Source organism: Theobroma cacao, chromosome 2 (assembly GCF_053813885.1).
Source record: "Theobroma cacao isolate CCN51 chromosome 2, ASM5381388v1, whole genome shotgun sequence".
Classification (NCBI taxonomy): Eukaryota; Viridiplantae; Streptophyta; class Magnoliopsida; order Malvales; family Malvaceae; genus Theobroma; species Theobroma cacao.
The window spans coordinates 38,655,914-38,676,809 of record NC_142640.1 but is presented as its reverse complement, the minus strand read 5'-3'; the positions used below and the strand labels follow the sequence as shown (position 1 = coordinate 38,676,809).

At 35.0% G+C, this 20,896-nt stretch overlaps 1 non-coding gene and 1 pseudogene across 1 annotated transcript; one reads left to right on the top strand and one right to left on the bottom strand.

Moving 5' to 3' along the window:
• Nucleotides 1-2,782: 2,782 nt before the first annotated feature.
• On the bottom strand, nt 2,783-3,643 carry LOC148764247 (uncharacterized; annotated as a pseudogene).
• Nucleotides 3,279-3,385, top strand: LOC148764248 (small nucleolar RNA R71). Its single transcript, XR_016025010.1, has one exon. It is a non-coding gene; the product is annotated as a small nucleolar RNA R71 (small nucleolar RNA).
• Nucleotides 3,644-20,896: the final 17,253 nt, after the last annotated feature.

Below are 20,896 nucleotides of genomic sequence, written 5' to 3'. Positions count from 1 at the left end.
ATATGTGTTTTCCACTTACATACTATATTTTTAGATGATTTTTGAGATTTTTGGGATAAATGACAAAAATACCCCTGTGAGACGGAAATTATTATTTCATTTGTTTAAGTTGGAAACAGTTTAAAATCTTTTAAAATGTGGTATTTGGAAACAGTTACCCACAGGGGAAATGAGAAGCTGATATTAAAGCCTTGCGGGGTCTCGGTTGACATTCCGGGTAATGAATGTAAATTGAGACGTCGCGGCGGTTGTCACGGGCTCGATGGGAGTTCCGGGTCGTGACATTATCCTTCTTTTGTCCCAAAATAGCTCCCATCGCATAATCATTCGCATCACACATTAGCTCAAAAGGAAAAGTCCAATCGAGACTAATTATGATAGGTGCATATATTAATCTTTTCTTCAATTCATCAAAAGCAACAAGACATTCATTATCAAACTTAAATGGCACATCTTTCTCCAATAAATTGCAAAGTGGTTTAGAAATTTTTGGAAAGTCCTTAATAAATCTTCTATAAAAACCAGCATGACCAAGAAAACTTATAATACCTTTGACATTTATTGGAGGTGGTAATTTCTCAATTGCTTCAATTTTTGCTTTATCTACCTCAATGCCATTACTAGAGATCTTGTGCCCAAGAACAATACCTTCTCGCACCATGAAGTGACATTTCTCCCAATTGAGCACCAAATTTGTCTCTTCACACCTCTTGAGTACCCTAGCAAGATTTAAAAGACAATCATCAAAATTATTTCCAAAAACTGAGAAATCATCCATAAATACCTCAAAGTATTTTTCCACCATGTCTGTGAATATGGCCATCATGCATCGTTGAAAGGTGGCAGGTGCATTACATAATCCAAATGGCATTCTTCTAAAAGCAAAGGTGCCATAAGGACATGTAAATGTAGTCTTTTCTTAATCTTCAGGAGCAATAGCAATTTGGTTATAGCCAGAATAACCATCTAGAAAACAATAATATTCCTTACCAGCCAATCGATCTAACATTTGATCAATGAATGGAAGAGAGAAGTGATCTTTCCTTGTAGCTTTGTTGAGCTTGCGGTAGTCCATGCACACCCTCCATCCAGTCACCATTCTTGTTGGAATGAGCTCATTATTGTCATTGGCCACCACAGTCATTCCTCCTTTCTTAGGAACACATTGAACTGGACTTACCCATGAGCTATCAAAGATAGGGTAGATTATTCCGGGATCCAACCACTTGATGATTTCCTTATTGACCACTTCCTTCATGATGGGATTCAATCTTCTTTGTTGTTCAATTATGGCTTTGTGATCTTCCTCAAGAAGAATTTTGTGCATGCAAATAGAAGGGCTAATTCCCTTAATATCAGCTATGGTCCACCCTATTGCTTTCTTGAATTCTCTAAGTATTCGCAATAACTTATCCTCTTACAAGCTAGTAAGAGCATCAGCAATAATAATCGGAAGAGTGGAAGATTTTCCAAGAAAAGCATACCTCAAGTGTACTGGTAGAGGTTTGAGTTCCAAAGTAGGTGACTCCTTAACGGAAGGCTTAGAAGTTGGCACCAAAGAAGCTGAAATATCTAAAGACTCAAATTGATGATTAGTTCTAAATCTGGAGTGAGCATTCAACAAATTTGAATATTCAGTAAACTCATCATCATTCCTATTAGAGTTAGCTATTAAACATGCTTCAAAAGGATCATTGGGATTTTCTTCTAAGAAAACATCATGTGTCAAATTGTTCACTACACTCACAGAAAAACAGTCTTCAGATGTCATAGGCAATTTTAACGCTTTGAAAATATTAAATGTTACTTGTTGGTCTTGAACTCTCAAAGTAAGCTCACCTTTTTCAACATCAATTAAAGCTCTAGCAGTTGCTAAGAATGGCCTCCCAAGAATGATTGGAATTTGCCTATCTTCTTCCATGTCAAGAATTATAAAATCAACTGAAAAAATAAATTTATCTACCTTGACAAGAACATCTTCAATAATTCCCTTTGGGTACACATAAGAACGATCAGCCAATTGCAAAGTTACAGAAGTGGGTTTGCATTCCCCTAAACCAAGTTTCTCAAAAATTGACCAAGGCATTAAATTGATACTTGCACTTAAATCACTTAAAGCTTTTGTAAAAAATAAATTACCAATAGTGCAAGGGATTGTGAAACTACCTGGATCTTTGAGTTTTGGTGGTAGCTTATTTTCGAGAATTGCACTACACTCTTCTGTAAGGGAGACAGTTTCAAACTCACGTAACTTTCTCTTTTTGGAGAAGATGTCCTTCAAGAACTTGACATAACTAGGCATTTGTTCCAGAGCTTCAGCAAAAGGAATATTTATGTGTAATTTCTCGAAGACATCAATGAACTTCTGAAATTGCTTCTCAAGCTTTTGCTTTTGGAGCCTTTGGGGAAAAGGTGGTGGAGGATGGATGACTTGAGAAACTCCTTGATTTTTAGCCTTGACCTTCTCTTTCTCACAAATTCTTTCATTATCAACATGTTCATTCTCAAGTTCAACTACTTTTTCATTCACCCCTTCAATCTCTTTTCCATTCCTTAAGGTGATTGCTTAGCATTGTTCCTTACCTTTAGGATTGATTTGTGTGTCACTAGGTAAGGGACCTTGAGGTCTACTATTGATAAAATTTGCAAGTTATCCCACTTCAGTTTCAAGATTTCTCAAGGATGCTCCAAAGCTTTGAATTATCGCATCATTCTTGGATATATACTGCAAAAGTAGTTCTTCCACTTGGGGCTTCTTTTCAGGAAGTGGTGGTCTAACTTGCTATTGAAATCCCGGAGGCATGTTGGGTTTTGGATTGGAAGGCCCTGTATTGTTATTCCATGAAAATTTTGGATGGTTTCTCCAACCAGGATTATAAGTATTAGAATATGGGTTGTTCTGATGTCTGTTAAAGTTCCCCACAAACTGAACTGATTCAGAATTGTATGGACATTGATCATTTGAATGGCCATCCCCACACATCTCACAAATTGAATTTTGAACTGCATGAACTCCCATTGTGTCAATCTTTTTAGGCAGTGCAGCCACTTGCCCGGCTAAGTTGGTCATTGCATCAATTTCATAGGCTCCAACAGCTTTTCTCGAACCCGACCTTTCTAAAGGCTATTGATAATTATTTGAAGCCATCTCTTCCAATAAATTATATGCATCTGCAACATTCTTACTCATCAATGCCCCACCAGCAGCAGCATCAATTGTTGTTTTAATTGACCCAATCAGCCCATTGTAGAATGTCTGAACTTGCAACCAATCAAGAAGCCCGTGATGTGGGCATCTTCACAATAGTTCTTTAAACCTCTCCCAAGCTTCATACAAGGACTCACCATCAAATTGTGTGAATGAGGTGATATCGTTCCTTAACTTTGCAGTCTTTGTAGGTGGAAAGAACTTTGCAAGAAACTTTTGAGCCAATTCTTCCCATGTAGTGATAGACCCATTAGGCTGTGAATTAAGCCAGCTTTTTGCTTTATCCCTCAGAGAAAATGGAAACAGTCTCAATCTAATAGCATCATCAGTTACTCCATTATATTTAAAGGTATCACAAATCTCCAAGAAATTTACTAAATGAGCATTAGGATCATCACTAGGTAACCCACCAAATTGGACTGAAGACTGAATCATTTGAATATAGGCTGGTTTAATTACAAAATTATTCGCATTGATGGAAGGTCTCCTAATGCTTTGGTGCAAATCTTGCAACAGAGGAACTGCATAGTCTCACAATGCTCTATTTGCTTCGGGAACCACATTAATGGCATTATTACCATTATTAATGTTATCCTCGGCCATTGTCTGATTTAAAACTGCAACTTGTAAATTCTCCCTTCGACGCCTTCTGAAAGTTCTTTCTATCTCAGGATCAAAAGGAACAAGATTCAAGTTGTCTCTTCTTTGCATACAATGACCAAAGATATCTGCAAGAAAATAAAAGGTAAAATTAAAATAAGAAAAATAAAATTTGAAGTAAGACTAAATTGTTTGGTATTAGTATTAGTAATAAATCTATAATTAATTCCCTGGCAACGGCGCCAAAAACTTGTCAGTTAAAATCCTACTACGCAAGTATATGTATCGAATAGATAGTATATTAGCAAGCAGGGTATCGATCCCATAGGGAATTAATCTAAAACTTTACTAAGTACTAAAATTAGAACAATTTAATCTTATCCAAATAATCAAAATTATATAATTAATTAAAACCAATAAGAAAAATCAAAATAATAACTTGAGAAAATATCAAATCAAACAAGCCTAGGATCACAATATCCCTCACACTTCATCTAAATCTTACCTCTCTTACTTAACTTATTTCAATGGGTTGAATTGCTAAGCTAGAGTCTTAAATTATTTATAAGGGTCTCCCGACTCAACCTATAAAAAATATCTATTTTAACCAAAACACTATATCCCTATGTGATTTGAAATTAAAATAGACTCATTAAGTTCAGGCTCTAATTTGACTACATACGGCCTATAGGTATATCCCTATCCTATATGCAAATCAATTAATTTGATCATATGCTATCCCAATTTTAGTTTACTCTAAACTCCCTTTCCCAAGTTTGTTTAGGTTCCTAGATCAATTTAATTGGTGATCAGGCAATTAAAAGCATTAAGAACAAATTGAAATAAACAATTCAAATTCCATTAAAATAAGTAAGAAAGAGATTAAAAACTTAAAGTACATGTGAGTTCAATTGCAATCCTAGAGAAAGAAGTTTAGCTACTCATAATTGCAAAATAAAATAACATTGTATAAAATTCAACCATTAAAAGTATCAAGATAAAAGCTAAGGAAGAAAACAAAACAATATTCTCCGCCTTGATCTTCAAGTTTCAGCCTCAACTTCTAGTTTCTTGAATATCCCAAAGGTTGTTTTCCTCTCCTTTTTTAATGTTGTCAAACATATCCTATTTATACTAATAGACTAAACCTAAAGTTCCTTAAGCTGACTTAGGGTTTAATTGGGCTTAAAAGTATAATAAGTGGCCCAAAATTCAAATTGTCAATCTTTACAAATTTCCATTCCGGGCACAGTACGTCTACTATTTTCCGACGCTATTTTCTCTATCTTCAAAGCAGAACTGAGCAAAGTGATCTTCACAAAAGTTGTAGCTCTGTCTCTTAAATTTTCACTGGTTCAAGAATCGCATCATTTGGAGTTCTGTAGATCGAGATATGGCTAAAATACTGAAATATATGCAAGCAAATTCTGGGTCTTTCAACATCTTACTTTCCAAAATTAAGCCCAAATCACCTTTAATCCTACAAAAAATATAAAAACTAATCAATAATAAACAAATTAAAAGAAATAACATAAAATTAAAATAACTAACTTAAAGGTAACCTAATTATAAAAACAACTAAAAATAAGTAAATTATAATTGAAACTTGAGGACTTAGCTAATATTTAATAACAAAATTAGAGTAAAATAATTCTATAAAATAGAATTATCAATTGTGATTAAACAAATATTTGATACTATCTAGGGAGGATCGTGTCATGACCCAATTTTTGAGCCATGATTGGCGCATGAGCCCAATGGACGTAGCCCACTAAGCCCAAGCAAGCCTATTTATATGACCTATTCATCATTCCATCAAAAGTTGCTAAAGTCACATTTCATAATTTCAATTCAAAATAATGCTAACCATTGCCAACTCATAGTGGCATAACCAATCAAAATATACATATATTGTCTAAAACATATATCTTAATAGTTTACATCGGGTTTGTCTATACACAACAAACGGGATACTCGACTTTCAGCGGAGAGACTCGAGTGAAAGTACAGCTATTGAATGCCGAGATACCTACTAAGGAGACGAATCTACAAGGACACCTCGACCTAGTTACCGACTGCCTCCTGAGCTGAAAACATGAAGTTGAAAACAGTGAATATAACCCAGTGAGTGAACAAAGGAAGGGAACAAGCAAATGATAAGAAAAGTTTAAGAAATCATGATGCACTTATTTTCAAAAACAATGCAATTTAGTTTAATTCTTATGAAAACCCCTCATTAAACCCTTAATTGGTTAATCACTTGATGATGAAGGATCCATACATAACAAAGAATTTGAAGAGTGAAAACTTTAGTATCATTCAAGCATTCAAGCGAGAATGCCTGTCCGCTGGAGCAAAATTTGGGCTCAAATTATCAACTGGCCAAGGGTTTCTCAGCTGGCCGAGGGTTTCTCACTAAAACCCCTCATTTCAAACTTAACTAATTAATTCCTTGATATTGGAAGTCCATGATCAACTATGGTGCTAAAAAAGTGGAAAAGGGCAGCAACCAAACAAGGTAGGAAGCACAACAGAAGGCTTCTCGCTGCACGAGATTCCCTGTAAACATCTCACTGTAGCGAGTTACAGGGCTGCAACGAGCCTCCCAACCCGAGAGTTTCTCGCTGCAGCGTGAAACAGGACACCAAGAAAAAGTTTCCATTATATCAAGAAAAGGCCATTCTACTACAATGACAAAATCAATTTGAAAATACTTAGCAATTCCCAAGGTTTAACATGCAAGATTTCACATACATTACAACCATATACCATATACATGAACTTTCTATTGCATAAATATATATATATATATATATATATATATATATATACATACATAACCACCAATGCCACCACCGTCTCACTCAGCTCATGTGCAAACCCCACATCGCGCACATAGCTGGAGTCATCGTGTGCATCCCCCACATCATGCACAACTAATACCGCCATGTGCATCCCCCACATCACGCACAAGCAATATCATCATCCACACTCCTGCACCCGTCATCACCGGCATGTGCTCCCCCACATCGCGCACATGCTCGGTTATAATTACAAACAATATTACTATCAATACATATCATACATATATTTAGATATATATATATATATATCAACATAACACAAGGCACATGGATTCATCATAGTCGCATTCCACAACGTGAAATGTTTCATTAAAAGCTTGTTCCCATGCATATTTTTAGAGAAAAATAGATAAAATATTTCAATGGATTTAATCAAACACATATGCCCTAATCCCAAAACATTTTAATGCAAGTTCACTCACCTAGGTGGGTTTGTAATTGAATTTCTTTTCAAAATTCTTCCAAGCTATTATAGAAGCTCTCTCTTTCTCTCTCTAAAACACCTAGCTAACGAGAGGAAGTATGGAAGTAAGACTTTTCAAGGGTTTTAAAGTGAGAGAGTGAAAGAGCACAAAAGGTTTTATGAAAGGGTGCACAAAAGCATGAAAATTAGAGCTAGCTTGAGAGAAGTTATGGAGGTTTCAAACAAGCTTCTATGGAGGATGAAAGAAACGTGAGATGGGAGGAAGACGAAGAAGAAGTTGCTAGAGAAATGAAGAAGCTGCTGGAAAAAATGATATTTATAGCTAAAGCTTATCCAATCTCTACTCAAATTACGAAAATGCTCTTAACAAGTTGGCTTGTTCTCCTCCAATCCTTGGTGCAATCTTTTTACTCTTTTGACATTGGGACAAAGTCCATAATAGTCTAGAAATACTTGGGTTCACGAAAACTTAAAATTTCAACTCGAGATGAAAAATGACCATTTTACCCCTACCTTGAAAATCATCATTATTTTTATTTCTTTCATCATTTTACCCTTATTTTCATCATTCATTTATGCCTTAGGATTACTTAGGCCTTAATATTGTTTGAAAGCCTACTTCTAGGGGCTCACTAAGAAAATGATGAAATTACCCCTAGCTTGTGTTATAGCGTCTACACCTAGTTACGGGCCTATAAAGGTCGAGATCTCACAGATCGCTCTTTTATATGTCGATGAGCAACTCTATTTGAATAAGCTTCCCTAGACTTGTTTTAATCAATGATTCTAATTTGAATATCAAATGTAAGCCTATATAATGAGGTCGATTACTAGGGTGAGAGATATATCTGATGGGATAATATTGAGCCTAATCAAGAGGTCGAATTTGGATGGCCATAAGTGGCTTATGAGCAATCAAGTAGTATATGAGTATATACCCACAAAGAAAGCTATGATTGATGTGACACGCGATGCATGGAATTACTGAGAGGATAAAAATACATGGAAATGTTGGATCAAGGCAATGATATTTTGCCTTAATGTAGACTCGACGATGTACCGGTCTTGATATGCTTGTGGAGGCAAGGACATGAAAAATGTGAAAAGTGTTTCCCTTACATGTAAAGAGTTCTTGATAAAGATAAGGCAAATATAAATTATGATCCACTACATTCAATGTTATGATTTGAGCGTTGGAATGGATAATTAGATAAATTTGTAGTCATGTTTATGGCTAACATTCTGTGCTAATGAGTTTAGAAGGATATGTGAAATGTGTGAGAATTGGGCTTCAGGTGGTTAAAGAGCACTAATATTTCAAGTCCTAGTATGAATTCTAATTAAGCAATATTGGCTTTTGAAAAGTATGTGATGTCTGAAGGTGGGGTACAAGTAGACCCTAGTAAATAGAAACAATGGAGAGATGGCCAACGCCCATGCTAAGATACGAGGCAGATGAATTATTTGAGGGGCTGGTCGACTATCCCAATGAATTGTTTAAAACTCTGCTTAGATGTATCCCATGTGTATGTACAGACTCAAAGGGGACATTAATTATTAATTGGTTTTGGTAAAGGCTATAAGAAGTGCCTTAAATGTTTGATTAGGATCTTAAGTATGGCTCAACATCCATCAGTACATGGTTTATATGAGCTTATGATATGAGTGCTTGAGAACATGTTAAGAGATTATTATGTGGACTTGTCAAAATTTGACTAGACTGATGATTATGAGTCTAGTAGTTAATGGAACATTAATGTGTAATATTTTAAGAATATGGAGATTAATGCTCTATAATTGCAAGTGAGACATGTCTGATGCATGAACCAAAGTTAACCAATTACTTATGATTTTAAGTTGTGAGGGTGATGACATAGCCCTTGAATAAGCTTTTATTTGATGAGGAGACATTTTAGAGTACCTAGTGTAATACCCCGCACCCTCGTTGGACACAAATAAGACCTTATTGATCAAACGAATGATCGTTTGATGTGAATTGGCGTGCTAAAGAGCAACAAAGGATGAAAGGAGCGTTCAAGAATAAAATGCTTCGTGCGTGCAAAAACAACAATTAAATAATAATATTTTCGTTGGAGAGGAATTAGTAAGCTAAAGGATGATTTGGAAGTAAACGGAGATGTAATGATGTGTTTCGGGACCAAAGAAGGCAAGTGAACAATTTTGAAATAAAATAATATTTTATTCAATAAAATAATATTAAAATATTAATATTTTATATGTTGTCGGAATTAGTCATGAAAAATGGAATATGACTAATTTAAGTGGGGGAGAAGAAGTAAAGAAGAATTTTGAAGGAAAACGACGATAATTGTGTCAGCGTGATTTTAATAAATCGAGCTAACGAGGGTAAGTAAATATTTAAATATTATGGTGACACCGTGTTGAAATGCAATCTCGATATTTTGATTATACATGTGTAAGAAAATGAAGATAGAAGGAAATTAGAATTTTTAAACGCGTCAGAATGATCAAATTTTAAGATACGAAAATTGGAAGATTGAGTACTAAATAAAATAAAGATAAGGCATAATATGTAAATTTTATTGTTTTGAAGAAATAAAAATAAAATGAAAATAAAATAGATGATAAAATAATGAAGAAAAGATGTTGAAAAGTCAAACAATATTTTTATATGTACATGAGTCAAGAATGGGAATGATGTGGTTTGGATGGAAATGAAGAAAAGTCAAAGTCATTTGGAATAATACTAAATTTGGAACCAAGTGAGGTGAATGGCCGACCATACAAAAGAAAGGAAAAAAGACAAAAAAGTAAAGAAAACAAAAGACAAGAGTGTAGAAATGATGGTGGCGCCAGCCATGTGAGATGAAAGAAGAAAAGAAATGAAGAGAAGTCGGTTCTGAAGAGGAAAGAAAGAACCAAAAGCCAAGCAAAAGAAAGGAAAGGAAAAAGGAAAGAAAAACCATGGGAGAGGAAGAGAAAAGGAACGAAAAATTCTACTCTTTTCTTGGCACAGTTTTCCTGCACTTTGAGGGAGGAAAAGTGTCACGACCCGGAACCTCCCTCGGGCCCATGACAACTGTCGCGACGTTCCAATTGACACTCATTTTTCGGAATGCCAATTGAAACGCCGCAAGGCTTACATATCAGTTTCTTGCCTTTTCTGTGAGCAATCGTTTTTAAATATTCTGTTTTAAACAATTACCAGTCGTTTCTGGCTCAAGTAAATCAAAAGACAAAAATATAGCATTTTTATATCAAACAATATTTATAGAAACACATGTAAGTAAAATAAATTCATACATACAATAATTTACAAAGTTATAATGTACAATAATAATTACAATGACAAGTGGCCCCTAAATACACCAAGTGTTGGTGATAGTAACCTACTGTCTGTGAGATAAAGGGGTCAACTGGAATCCTCGACAAAATCGGTATCTACAACCTACCACAGGCCTGAAATATTTGGAAAGGAGGTGAGTGAGATTTCACAATCCCAATGAGTAAACAGACATTATCATAAATATCTAAAGGCGAGTAACATGGAGGCAAGTTTAAACAACAAATTATAAACCATTTCATAAGGTTTTCAATATACTTCTTAAACCATAAAATATTTGTAATTTACCAAAACAGTTGTTAAGGCTTCTGACTTTTATTAAAAACAAGGCTCAAGCCAAAACTAATCCTCGGGGATACCTTGGCTGAGGCATCTAATCGAGTCCACCAAGATTGTTAAGATATTTACATGTTAAACACATGTTAGTTTTGAAAACAAGTCGTTCCTTGGCGTTGGTCAAGTTACACATTCACGTGGGGGTTCGACGTGAAGTGAGTTCTAACACTACCCTGGGAGTTAGCATCCTCGCCTTTACTACCGGAGTAACTATATAACCGGGTTTACCGTGCCCCTCTAATAGGCAGTCCACGAAAACCCGTCACTGCAGTGACTAAACCCACCAATTTTAATAAAATTTTGACAGTATAACGTCGCTTTTATTTATTTACCCAGCCTGCATAGTAAAAGACAACTTACATAAATTCTCAATGCAATTATAACATATAGCCACATATACTCATATATCATAAGCCATTAATAGAAAAATATATATTTCAAGATAATTGACAACCTCCAATTACTCAATTTCATAATCAACACAATATATTTTTATTTGTCACATTTATTTCTAAAACATCAAAAATCCCATTTTAATCTCATTTTCGTTTCATAAAATCCATGAAGAGCATTTAAAAATAAACTCTAGATAATTTACAATAATAATAGGTTTACTCACCGTTTGTACAAACTAATTGCTTTTTAGGTGCCCCGATCACTGTTCATCGGGCACGACTTCCATGCCTTTACCGGAAGGCTCTCCTCCTCAACACATTGCAAAATTTACCCAATTCACCACATTGATGCTAAATCACTATATAATTGACTTAAATCTTATATTAATGCATGGTATAAAATGCAATAGCCTAAAACGGCTTAAACGCGGTATTAACTTATATTTGGAACTTTACCCGTTAAATTGCTAATGCGCTCCATTTTAGCTCTAAATTGTCCCATTTTCTCTCCAACATTTCTAACCATTAAATATCAGCCAATAACCTTCTAAAATCACCAAAATCAGCTCACTTTCCTCCTTGAAAAATTTAGTCAAAAATGGGACATTTACTCGGTTAATTTTTCACTTTGTTTTTCTATCACATTTAACCATTTTTCATCATTTTCTCTTCATTTCTCTTAGAATAAAAATCAGTTCATCATCATTGTACATCAATGCATATTCGGCCAAGGGTGGGTATTGTGAGAATTTCATGCTTTCTTGCCCAATTTGATTTCTATACACATTTAACTAACTAAAACTACTAATTTAACTAAGAATCAAAACCTAAAAATTTCAAAATCTCTCCCCTTGAAATTCGGCCAGCCCTTGGTTTCACTTTTGATCTCTCTCCTCAAGCATGCTAAATGGAAATAAAGGCATAGGAAAGGTAAAAATCAAGCTAAAGTCGAAAAATCTTACCGTTAGACGCATAAACAGATGAAAAACGCGATTTCCCCTTAAAATTTTCTAGTTTTCCTTTGGTTTTTCCCTTTTCTTCCTTTCCTCTCTATTTTCTCTCTTGTTCTCTCCTTATGGCCGGCCATCACTTAATATGGAGTTTATATGGGCTGACTTTTCATTAAAATAATATTAAATCATTAAAAAAGTGCCATGTGTCATTTTTTCATTGGCCCGTTTTTAAAATTTCATCCTTTAAACTTCAATTTTTTACCACTTAACATACCATAGTTATTCATACCAAAAATAAGTAAATCCTATGATTTTGACAAGTTCTGGGTGGTGAAAATTACGAATTTTACCCCGAGACGACAAAATTACCGTTTTGCCCCTATGTTTCGAAAATTGCCGAATTGAAATTTTTCACTTCCTATCATTAAATTATACTCCAAATAGTTAATCTTGGTCAAAAATTTCACTCCATGATCAAATTATTATCTTAGGTGGCAAATTGACGATTTTACCCCTAAACATCAAAATTTTTAATTTTTTTCCAAATGAACCCTCGAACTCCAAACAATCATTTTTAGTCATTCCTGGACTGTAAAATATTAAATTTCATCCTACAATTCCTATTTGAACTAGTTCGAGGTTAAATCAACTCAAGTGTATCGTTAGGTACAATATCGGGTTTCATATATTCTTAGGACTTTCCTAGCATAATAACATGCTACTCAGTACATGTATGTCATGACATATGTTTATAGGGTCGGGTTTTACAAAAAGAGAGCTTTTTGCTGCAATTTTTGGAGGATGAAAAAGCTGAAAAATTTGAGGTAAGAAAGCTGATTTTTTTTTTAGGTTAATTGCTGGAATTTTTGAGGTTATTGTCACATTCCAAATTCCGGACCATGACCAGCGCATGGGCCTAATGGACGTAGTCCACTAAGCCCAAGTAAGCCTAATAGTCCGACGTGTTCATCATTCCATCATAAACTTCTAAGTCATTTTTCAAAACTTAAAATCAAAATAGTAATAGACATTGCCAACTCGTATTGGCATTTCTCATTTATTATATACATACATTGTCTACAACATGTATTCTAATAATGTACATTAGGTTCGCCTATACATCTCAAAAAGAAGACTTGACTTCCAACGGAGGGACTCGGATGAATGTACAGCTACTGAATACCGAGACACTTACCAAAAGATGGACACAAGTCTACAAAGACACCTCGTCCTAGTTATCGGCTGCCTCGTGATCTGAAAACTTGAATTTGAAAATGGTGAGTATAAACCTAGTGAGTGAACAAGGAAGGGAACAAGCAACAACAAAGGAAAATTTAAAATCATGATGCACTAGTTTCAAAACAATGCAATTTGGTTCATTCCTAATAAAACCCCTTATCGAGCCCTTAAGTGATTAATCATTTGAAAATCATGAACCCATACATAGTGAATCATTTGGAGAATGAAAGCTTTAATATTGCACAAGCAAGTCAAATACAACAACGAATCTTCACTGCAGCGGAAAGCTGCAGCGAGAATGAATTTTCGTTGCAGCGACTTTGAAATTTTAGTTATTAACCGAACGAGGGTTTCTCAACTGGCCGAGGGTTTCTCACTAAACCTCCTCATTTTAAACTTAACTCTTTTAATCCTTAATGTTGGAAGTCCATGCTCCCATATGGTAGCAAAGAAGTGAAAGATAAGGCAGTAATTGGACAAGATAAGATACCAAAACAAAAAGTTTTTCGCTGCAGCGAGATTGAATCTCGCTATAGCAAAATTTCTACCTGGAAACAAAATGGTTCTCGCTGCAATGAGATTCAATCTCGCTGCAGCAAAATTGCAACCCAGAAAATAAAAAGTTTCTCGCTGCAGTGAGAATGCATTTCACTGCAGCAAGAAATTACAATGTCATTCTCGCTGCAGCGAAAATGCATCCTCGCTGCAGTGAGTTTCGGCCAATGTACCCCTCCAAATACGAGAGTTTCTCGCTGCAGCGAAATACAGGGCATCAATGCAAAATTTACCTTTCTCCCAAAGGAAAAACCACCCTGCCAAAAGGTCCAAACCAACATGAAAACACATAACAATTTCTCAAGGTTTAATATGTCAAGTTTCACATGCATTACAACCATAACCCATTATCCATCAATTTTCTATAACACACATATTTACACACACACACACACACACACACACATATATATATATATACATATATACCCATCATCATCATCACACCATCCTATCATCATCATCACCAGCTCATGCGCACTCCCTACTCGCACATGGCTGGGTCATCACCGAGTTATGCGCACTCCCTACTCGCACATAACCGGGTCATCCTCGGCTTATGCGCACTCCCTACTCGCACATAGTCGAGTCAATATAATTACACAACATTATACTCAAGTATATATGTATATCAACATAATGCAGCCACATAGAAATCCATAATAATCACATTTCATAACATAAACCTTTTCTCAAAAGCTTGTTCCCAAGGCATTCATTTTCATGAAAAATTGTATAAAATCATTCAAACACTTTGTCAAATCCATCATATTTCCAAAATCAGTTTTGAAGGTAGTCCACTCACCAATTGATTGTAGAACCTTTAGATGACTCAAATTCCCCTAATGATCCAATTGGAATGATGGTGCTTCCTTAAAAACCTAGGATCACATTAACATAAACAATAGATTACTTTACACACTATGAACTTTAAAAGCTATCTCTTAACTAGTTTTCAATTGCCACTTTAAATGGCTATCTATGTTCATTATCTTAATCACCAAAAAGTAATGAACATACTAAACAATAAAACAGCTCATAAATCACAATTACTAGCCATTTTCTGCAGCTAAAATCAAACTTGGTGCATCACTCACCCTAGGGTTCCTTTGTAGTTGGATTCTTTTCTAATAGCTTCCAAATCAATTGAGTGATTCTCTCTTTCTCTCTCTAGAACGCCCAACTAGTGAGAGAAAGTATGAAAATAAGATATTTCAAGGTTTTTGAAGTGAGAAGATGAAATAGCACAAGGGTTTATGGAAGGGTGCACCAAAAGCATTAAAATTGGAGCTAGAGAGAAAAAGTTGTGGAAGTTTGAAAGTCAAGCTTCCATGGAGTTTGAAGAAACGTGAGAGAGGAGAAGGGAAGAAGAAGACCAGCTGCTGGAAAATTCAAGAAGCTACTAGAAATTCAAGGTATTTATAGGCAATCTTATCCTTTCCTTTAAAATTACGAAAATACCCCTCCACCAATGAACTTACGCTCCTCCAATTTTTTATGCAATCTTTTTGCTCTTTTAACACTGGGACAATATCCATAATGGTCTAAACATGCTCGGGTTCATAAAAACTTAAAATTTTAAGTCGAGGTGAAAAATGACCATTTTGCCCCTATTATGAAAATTGTTGAAACTTTTAGTTTTCTTCGTGTTTTCATCAGCACACATCATTTATACTGTCTTATGCATATTTAGGCCTTAAAATATCATAAAACTTTCTTCTGAAAGCTTATTAGAGAAAATGACGAAACTACCCCTAACCCATATTATTACATCTATACTTAGTTACAAGCCTATAGAAGTTGGGGTATCACAGTTATTATGGTTGATTTTGGTGCTGAAAATTTGAGTTGTTTGTTGCCAATTTGTGCAGAAAAATTGGAGCTGTTTGCTGCCAATTTGTGCAAAACAATTGAAGCTATTTACTAGTAGTTGTGCAAGAAAATTTGACAGCTTTGTGCTACCAAAATTGAGTTTTGTTGCTGGAAATTGAGCTGAAAATCTGCTGATTTTATAGCAGAAAATGGTAGAAAAAAGGGGGACAAAAGGCAGCTTGGTGTTGTCAAATTTTTGAGGAAAAAAAAGCTGAAAGTGATGCCACTGGAGGAGGAAGAAAACGAGTCAAGGAGAAAAAAAAAAGAAAAGGAACGCTCAGCTGAAAAAGAGAGAAAAGTTTGCCAAGCCGAGAAGAAGAAGGAAGAACGTGGAAGAGAGAAAAAGAAAGGAAAGAAAAGAAAAGAAAAAAAAAAGAAAAGAAAAGAAAAAGAAAAAAGAAAAAAAATGGGCATGGCCCAATAGGAAATAAAAATAAATCGACTTAGCCCAAATAGGAAAAAAATTGGAAAAGCCCATGGAGGGGGCCCAAAGGTCATAAAGAAATGAAAAAGGCCCAATGGTAAGTTAATGTTATATTTTAAAGTTTATGGGTAGTTTAATATTGTGCATATTTTGGATGAAAAATATGCAAGTTGCTTAAGGAATTTTTAATTAAGTTGCTACCCATACAAATGTGTGATTAAGTATACTGAGTTCAAATTGTTGCTAGGAAAGTTTGTCGTGGAGGCGTGCCGAACGAAGTATGTGACTGACAAATAGGAATAATTATATACGCGTACGAATCAATAGTGAAGTAATATCTCACTATTATGAGGTGAGTAGGGGGTGTCAATTTTAAAAATTTCGTATAAATATACATGTACGTATATTTTACATAAAGTGCAAAATTTATGGAAAGCATGCGTTGATAGAATTTTAAGGAATTGTGGGTGTTAGTTATTTTTAGAAATCATTTGAAATATATATATATATATATTAGGCGTAAAGTGTTTTAAACCGGGAAACAAGCTTTTTGAAAAGATTTACATCAAAGGAAATTGTGCCTTATTGTTTGTATGGTGTGCATTCATGAAATTTATTACATATTCACCATGCTATTTTGATACAAAATATCATGCAAATATTTACAATGAACATTTTACGAAAAGAGAGTTTTAACATGATGTGGGGATTGATATTTTGAGAAAGATTTAAAATATCCCCTTGAAGATCAAATTTGAATTCTTTTAGAAGGTGATTTCATTTTAACCAAGAAATTCAAGTGTAATTGGAGATTGCCACTTGTTGTGTTATAAATTGTATTTTGAATAGAATGGCTTATGATAATGTGGGCATGATTGGCTAGATTGGTAAATGTGCTAAAAATGTATGAACTGTTGATTTGCCTTGAGAGGCTGTTAAATAAAATAATTGCCACATCATGCTATTGAATTTTATTGTATGGTGGGTTTAGCTTGCTGTAATGGGCGGATTCTGTGGACCAGCTTATTAGAGGGCACGAAATCTGGTTATATATGTACCTCGGTCGGAAAGGCGAGTAGGGTAACTCCCGAGGTAAAACTTTAGAGTTCACTTCACGTCGAACCACCACGTGAGGGTGAACTCAACCAACACCAAGGAACGGCTATGTTTTCAAAATAAAAAAACATGATTTATGCGTACATGACTTTTTAAATAGCCTTGGCGGACTCGGTTAGGATAGCCCCAGGCCAAGGTATCTCTGACAACTGAGTGTGAGAATGATTTTGGCACGAGCCAAAGTTTTAAGAAAGTCATAAGCCATGTTGTTTATTTTTGACAAAAAATGTAATGGTTTTATATGAGTTGAAATAAGTTTTAATATTATGAATTACATTTCTTTGCATGGTGAAAATGGAATTAAACGGTTTTTCGTAGCTCCCCTATTTGTTTATCTGTGAAATGATTCTGTAATTCCTCGCATATGGGGCGAGTTATGATTAGTGCATGATTTTAAATATTATTTGGTTTCGCGGGAGCTTGCAAAATTTTATTGATTCAATTCGAAAATGATTATTAATATATTTTGATGCAAAAAATTTTATTACTTCGATTATTTATACTTTATAAGAAATTCTTGATTTGTATATAAGGCACAAACCCTCGTTTGAAACGAATTGCTTTTATAATCTTGCATTTTTATATTCAACTGATCTGCCGTTTGCTTGTTTCCCATCTACGCCTTACTCACTGAGTCGATGATTATCATTGAGTCTATGAGACTCACACCCCTTTATTTTCCCTTTTGCAGATAGGGATCAGCCTAGCGTGTACTCAGTGACGCGTTCGGTCCACCGTGAATAGGTAAAGGCATCTCCTAGCATTTTCTACCAAGTCACTTCATTGTTAGAGGTCAAGTCGTAGCATTTTATTTATTAAGTTGTAAACGAATTCTAAATTTTTATATAAGCATTAATTTGGAGATTATAGATTTTAATTTATATACTTACGAATAAAAGGAAAAAGTTTGTATTGATTTTTATATTTATGGTTCAATTTAGTATATGAAAGTATCAATATTACATGGTGATTGAATGTAGTGGATTAATGAGCAAATTCTAGACAGGCTTGTTCGAGACTTGGTGGGTCTTTTCTGTAGTCTTGGACGCCGGCAGCGACCTAGAAGAGGTCGTTACACCTAGCATTGAGATGCTCCTAGATAAATTTGAAGTCAAATATGTTTAAACGTGTGATGTTGCTTTAATTGAACAAAATTCGAGGATGAATTTTTATAAGGAGGAGAGAATGTAACACCCCTAATTTTGACATGGCCTATATACGATAGGGGTTAAGTTATTGAAGAGTAAATTTAAACCCGGATATGTATGCTTGTGGAGTATGAATACGAACTATTATGTGTAGAGAAAATGATCTTGAAATTTTATGTACATTTCGAGACTTTTTTTTATGAGATGTGAATGTGTTAAGTGTAGAAATCATGCCTTATCAAACTTCGGCAAAAATTTTATGAACATATTTAAGGAATCTAAAGGTTTAATGCTTAGATTGGAGTTTTAATCTTATTTTTGAGTATTTAAGTAAAAGATTTGAGTCATATATGAATGGTTTGAGGTTGTGGAAGAGATTTAGAATGGGTTTTGACTTTAAAAAGAATAATTTTTACAAATCTAGACCTAAAAAGTCTATCCTAATGCACAGAGGATCGATCTTATGAAGTAAAAAGTAGGGGAAGTCATGCATTCTGGTCCAAGATTGACTATAGGCCCTCCATAGTCGATCCTAAGAAGGAAAAATGTAAAAAATGAAAACCTTCTAGTCCAAGATTGACTTTAGACCTTCAAAGTCGATCTTGTGAAGAAAATTTGAGCTGAAAGATGATTGGGAGGCTGAGGATCAAAGCTTGGTTATGGAGCACCTCCAATTTGTCACTCTGAGTGGGATTTAATTAAATGCATGTGATGTATCAAGCATAATAATATGCGCTACCATGGTACTAAGTGTTGTGTATGCCTAGGTTGAATGATGATATATGTATATATCTATGTGTGTATATGTATGTTTTCCTAAAGGTATGTGCCTAGGCCAGAGACTAAATATGATTATATGCCTAGGTGAAGATACCTAGGCTAACTAGCTATCTAAGATAGGAAATTTACGTTTATGTGATTTGTGATGAGCCACATGGTGGTGTTGGAATCCTATGGTATGTAGGCCTCAGAGCAAGAGGCCTACCCATGGTACAATATAAATTATGGATTACGGACTATGCCAAATTATGATGAATAGACTGCCCAATGAGGTATATGGGCATGATATGTATTTGGGTTAATGGCACAGCGATTGAGGTGATGTTTAGTAGGTGAGGTTGGAGAGCCATGTTTCCTTATGGACATGATATATGCATGGATGCCCATGCATTTGTGGTTAATTTAAGGATATGTATAAAGCTGTTAAGCCATGATCGGTTGGATTGAATATAATGAATACCTATGTAAGGTTAAAGGTATAAGGGCCTATAAATTGATTATGTTCCATCTGATGATGCCTTAAAGAATTGAAAGCACTTAGAATTATACCAAGTTTAAAGATGACTGAAGCTTGTTGAATTTGGAACGCGGTTTGATGTGGACATATGGAATGTCACAAGCATGATGCCCTGATTTGTGGATATATGTTACGTCTGAGGGATGAGTTTCGGACATTGATTTGATTTGAGGATGAGTTGAGTCCTACCCCTGTAACTATGTGTGTGCCTGCCAGGATGGTAGTGTTAGTCCCACTTGTGATTCCCGTTTATAGTGCTTTGATTGCACCTGTTGAGATTACTCTAGGTGATGCCATTCATTGAGAGATTACTTCGAATGATGATTATATGTATGATGCCACCTGTTTGAGAATACTTCTGGTGATGCCATCCATATGGAGATTACTCCGAACAATGATTTGTTTCTCCACCAACGACTTTGCCTTGAGTGTGATTTGACTCCTCCAACTGGCCATTGTGCATGATTTGACTATATCCAGGGATGACCACTCAAAGATTGTGATCTGATTTATAAATGATGTGACATAGCCTCGAATAGGCTCAGATGAAAATGATTTAAACTGTTATGATATCTTAGCAATTTGTGACCCCTATATATGTTTATGTGGATACGACTTTGAAGATAAGCCTAATAACATATGTATCAATATGGAGACTCTTTGAGGATGATTGATTTGCCCCTAAAATGGGAGACGTATGATTGAAATATGGTTGATATTTGATGGAACGCTTCAAGGTAAGCGAATTATAGATATTGAATATTGTGATTATGCTCGACTACTTAAGTGAGCTTATGGAGCCCAATTGGATGACGACTTTAAAGTTAAGCCTTAATTTGATATGCTCTAATATGGTGACATAGAGTTTAAAAAATTATGAATGTGATACACTGTTGATTTGTCATCTTACAAAGTATAATTCTATAAGATGTGTACATGGGATATTAGGATAATCTTCACACTTTCATCTTTATGTTTGCTTATATTTGACAGATGGCTAGATATGCCAATATGTGTGTGTGTGTGTGTGTGTGAGAAAGAGAGAGAGAGTTATTATGCTATGTTAGCATCCCCCCTCACTAAGTATAAGATGACTCAACCCTTTGTTGTACCATGTGCAAATAAGTAAAGCTACGGGAT